This window comes from Octodon degus, unplaced genomic scaffold (genome assembly GCF_000260255.1).
Source record: "Octodon degus isolate 3935 unplaced genomic scaffold, OctDeg1.0 scaffold00128, whole genome shotgun sequence".
In the NCBI taxonomy this organism is placed as follows: Eukaryota; Metazoa; Chordata; class Mammalia; order Rodentia; family Octodontidae; genus Octodon; species Octodon degus.
Genome location: NW_004524704.1, coordinates 6,431,030 through 6,436,448, shown reverse-complemented (window position 1 = coordinate 6,436,448; position 5,419 = coordinate 6,431,030). Strand labels below are relative to the sequence as shown.

Here is a 5,419-nt window from a genome sequence, read left to right as displayed (position 1 = left end):
TGAGACAGTGATTGAGACTGGGGGTGGCAGCACGCACATGTAATCCCAGTGCTTGGGAGGCTGTAAACAGGAGAATCACTACAAGTCCAATCTATGTAGTGAGACCCTGTAGACCCTGTACTCAATACATAAAATAAAATAAATAAATAATTATACTTTTATTAAGACTGCAAATGTTGCAACCCAGTTGAACTCACTCCTGTTCGAGGAAATAATGTGCCTCCCTTCCTCTCTTGAGGGTCTGCATTCTAATTCTTTGAGTGTGTATCTTTTAATTCCTACCTTACAAAACCTCTCCCATGCCTCTTTCTGACGAATCCTGGAAATTCTTTTTCTCTGATGGAATTCAGTGAATTCCATCAGAGAATTCACTTGGGAGCCTATTCTGTGTACAGGTAGGCTGTTAGGTTCCTTGACTCAGCTTTGGCAATCTCTTTAGAGCCTGTTTGGTGACAGATTCACTCATTGTTCAAAAGTAAGTTATAAATTAAGTTCCACGTGCTTCCATAGTTCAGAAATTTTTCCTGTTCTTTTTTAAAGTTTTGTTTGGATTACATTGTAGTTGAAAAAGATGCTCAATATGCTTTCAACTTTTTAAAATTTGTTGAGACATTTTTTATTATTGGGGGGTACTATTTTCACTGTGTTTAAAAGAGATATTGGGCTTTAGTTTTATTTTGATATTAACCTCATAGAACTTATGGATAATATCTGGCCTAATCTAGTTTTGTAAGAAAATAGTGTTAACACTTTAAATGTGTGGGAGGCTTCAGCAATGAAGGTATAATCCATGGTTTTATGTATATGTAGCTTGCTTGTTTATTTAGTTGTTTGATTTTTATTTATTTTCAATTCTATCTCTTCATTTTTATGGGTCAATTCAAGTTGCCTACTTTTTTTTAACTCCATTTCAATAATCTGTATCTTTCTATGAATTTCTCTGTTTTGTCTAAGTTATCCACAATTATTCCTAGTATCATTTGTAACCTTTTCTCTTCCTAAGTCTATAGTGATATTTTATTATTTATTTACTTCTTATTTTAATAGAGTTTTCCTTTCATATCCTTGTTCAATCTAGTGAAAGTTTGCAAATTTGTTGGTGCTTCACACAGAACCAGCTTGATAGAATTGATTTTCTGTAATGATTTCTAATTCTGTATTTCATCAGTTTCCACTCTAGTCTCTGTTCAGACCATATCTTGTTTGCTGTAGGTTAAGTTTTCTTTTTCCTGTGTATGAGTAAAAAGCTATGTTACTGTGTTAAGATATCTATTTTTTAAAGGAAGCATTTACTACTATAAATTTCCCTCAAGGAAATCCCTGGCTATGTACTTAAATATTGGTATCTGTCTTTAGATTTCCCCTTTGACCAAGAATAAATTATGATTCTCGAAAAACAGGTGTGTGTGTGTGTGTGTGTGTGTGTGTGTGTGTGTGTACATAAAGAGAGACAGAGAGACACAGTGATTGATTATATTTTAATGGATTGTCTCATATGACTGTAGGCTTTGCCATGTGAAAAGCCATAAAACAGGCGAACCCATTGGAGACTCAAGTTACAGTTAACTCTGAATTGTGCAGAGCAATAGGTTAGAAAGAATCTTCTTTATTTGCATGCCCCATAAAGTTTTGTTAAACTAGACATTTCAGATAATCTATTCTAGCAATGCTGAAAGCTGGTCTTCCCTCTTCTGGGCTTCTTACTTCTGTGTGTTCTTTATATGTTCAGTTATCGGTGACACTATTCCCCACCTCCTTGCACTCCACAACAGCTAACCCTCAGAGAAGCTGCACCTCAGAGAAGCACGGCCCTGCACTTTCCCACGGTGACTTTGGGATGACAGTGGTCTTTCAGGCTCTCTTTTCTCCAGACAACGCTTACCTGTTATGCTTTACCAATTACTCACTGCTTGCTCTACTATTTTCAGCAGTTGCTTGTTGTATCAATTGCTGTACACACCAATGCAATCAATCTGCGACTCTTTGAAGAGATAATTTTTGAAGTCAGTGCTTGATACGTCTCTGTACCCTAAAAGGGTTCCTCTCAGCTGTCTTATTCGTTTGTTTTTTTTTTTTTTCCTTATAAGACAGCTGGACTAGGCTTTATCATGATTAAATTTCTATACCTTCTCCCAACAGCCTTCTAGAACATTCTATTGTTCCTGAGAACATCCTTAGGCTGGAGCTTCTCTAGACTCTTTCTCTTGCTAATTAAGTATTTGGAGGGAAGGATTGATAAGGAGCTACTTTATGGGCCATTTCTCCTTCCAGGTATAATCTCAGTGGAAGAGTTCACCAACTGCTGGTATCACAGTACCAATCTTTTCTAAGTAAAGCTAGGTCCCCAACAGCTGATTGCCTGCTCTGTTGGAAAAAGGCTAGCACCCTACCTCATCACTTTGCTTGATTCTCTCAGAACAGAAGCTGGCAACCTCTTGCTGCCCCCAGGAAAAAGTCTTCTTGTCTAAGTGAATACTTAGCTCAAGATGAGAATCACTGCTTCTCTGTTTTTGTGTCCCATAATGCATGTATTAACTCTTACTACACTTGATCTTAGCCAAAAGGCTGAGAAGCAATAACATATATTAACTTTTAAAAATGAATATTATTTTCAAAATTTAAAAAAAGTGGCTTGGTACTCAGTTTTAAAAGGATTGTATTAATTTCTGAATTAGGAGTAGAAGAATATCTGTTTTGCTTGAATTTTCATATATAAACTCTGAAGAAATGGAAAAGAAATCAATAAACACAGAAATGTGTACAGAAAATGGCAGCTATGGCAAAAATGGAAAAGAGGTTTTCATAGTGCTTCTCTGGTATTATTATACATTTGAACTATGGAAACATGTTATATGTATTAAATAAATCATATTTCAAAAATATCAAAGCATTCAGTTTACAGTAGGAGTGTATTATTAGGCAGTAAGTAGCCTTTGGAAGTCTTATGTTCAAATATTTTAATTTAGATAAAACAAAAATCAAGCCAGGCACAGTGTCCCCTAAAGCCCATGGCACTGTCTTCTAAAAACTGATACAAGGAGTCACTTGACGGTTCCAAAATAGTCTCTGAGCATTTCTGCGTATCTACTTTTCACATTAAGGAAACCCTGGATTGCCCTTTTCCTGCATATTAAGGGAAGGAAACACCATCTTGGAAATGAATATACTCTGGTGTCTTGTGGTGTTCACGTGCCACATGGAATATGCGGCCTTTTTCATAGCTATTTCTGTATTACTTTTCACGAGGACATGAAAGCTCTATGTGCCCGGAGCCTTTCGTAAAATGTTATATAACCAGACCCCCAAATGTTCACATTCTACAGTATTTTTATCATGCAACCACTCTAGTGTTTTGTCTGTTTAGCTATTTTAGAAATATTTTCTAGACATATGTGTACCTTGATGGCTGCCCAAGCACCTTAATCTCATTTATATCTTCTGTAGTTCTTCAAGGTAGGCTGTTGCTCTGCATGTAATATATTTGGTATTTGTGTGCTTGATTACTAAATTAGACTCAGATGCTATAGACAAGATTTTTAGAGATAAGTTTAAACACTTTCTACACATACATATTTCTTAGTGTATTGTTACTTCTTAAAATGTATGAAGTAACCATGACTTTCCTCGGCCAAGTCTTTCCTTGTGAATCTCCAACTCTCCCCATAGTCAAACATGAGGTTCAAAAATTACCTTCTGATTTCACTGGCCCTCAGATGAAATATGATCCAGAGGTAGCCAAACATGAATAGGATACGCCAGCTTCTCGTCACAGTCATTGTATAGAGGGTGGGCACATACCTCAGGCTGAACCAAGGGTATGTGCAACCACCTTGGCACTATAAGGAAAAGTTCCACTTCTTGTGTGGCTGCTAAACTGAAAAAATCCAAGGCTATACCTTCTAGGAGTCAGCTTTACTCCAATATCAAGAGCCTGAAATAAAAGCAGCATAGAGAACACAGAGCCCAAGAGAAATACTACTGAAGATGTTGCTTAAGGACCCAAATCAACCTTTGCTTGGAATGTCAGCCCTTGAATTTACCAATCCTACGATTAAAAATAATAATAATAATAATAATAATAATAATACTCTTCTTTTGGTGACTCTGAAGGTTATATTTTCTTATCCGTGTCTAGCAGCTTAAACAGTCCTAGCTGTGAAATTGTGATATAAAGGCCTCCATGGTCATCCTAGTTTAGGCCTCATTGATACCTGGGTGTGATGTTGGGAAGGGAAACTGGGTGTGAAGACATGGGTCACTGCAGAGACGGCCTTCTGTTGCTTCTTGCCTGCCCTGCCATAGACTGTTTCCTCTCTGTCATGCCCCTCTTCCATGTCACCCTACCTTGGACCCAGCTGTCTGTGCACTGAGACGTCTATGAACTGCAAGCTAAAGTAAGTCTTTCCTTCTTTAACCTGGTGTTAGTTTTTTTGTCTTGGCAATGAGAATGTAAACACTTAGTACTCTTTTGTCTGTTCATAGTTTAGGTATGCTCAAGAAGGACATATTTAAAAACCCATCAAAATGACCTAGTAAGTATTAACAATAAATACAAGATAAAATACAAATTAATATAAAAGCAGGTATCATGCATTAGTAGAAATTTTTCTTCTTTAGTTGTATGATCAGTAATGGGGCAACTTACCATCAATGATATCTTTGGTGCAATAAAATAGGCAAATGCTAAGTTGTGTGTACTTGGTTTTTTTCTAAAATCTTGTCACCATGAACACAACATGCTGTCATTGGAATGAAGATTTTCTCCCATAAAATGACAGCACCATCATCATGTCTCAGAAAATTATATTTTTCACAAAAAGATAAGTATGGGAAGTATTGGTTTTGTTATTAACCTGATTTAATCATTCCAAATTGTGAAAATATTATATTATACCCTATAAACGTACATAATTACTGACTAATTAATTTTTAAACCATTATTCTGTATTCATCTTCTATAAACAATAAACCCAGAAATGATCAATCTAGGACGAGTCTGATCATTGGTTTATAATCAGACTTCTATTAAGTTATTAGTTAAATTCACTCATGCAAACTAGCGTCACAGTGATTAGTAATGATTTCCACTCAAGTGTCTTGTACTAAATAAATGAATGGATGTTTATTTCTCCTCTTTTTCTACTATACTTGAAAATGAAAAACAAATCCAAATTTGTGATACCAGATAGACACTTTCTAGATAAAAGCCATTATCAGTGCCTAAGTCCATGGGCACACCTTGTGCAAGCCATTTTGTGGTTATTCTTTGAGATTCCCCATGTCAGAATAAAGAATCATTAAAATATTGCTACATGTGTAACACATGTTAAAAGTCTACATTTAACTAATTAGCTATTTTTAAATTCCAGAAAATTCAACCATTTATCTGTATGATCTACCTTGGAGAAAACACCAGAAA

General features: G+C 35.9%; 1 pseudogene; it reads right to left on the bottom strand.

The window, feature by feature from the left end:
- Positions 1-2,449: 2,449 nt before the first annotated feature.
- LOC111812548 lies at positions 2,450-2,577 on the bottom strand (annotated as a pseudogene).
- Positions 2,578-5,419: the final 2,842 nt, after the last annotated feature.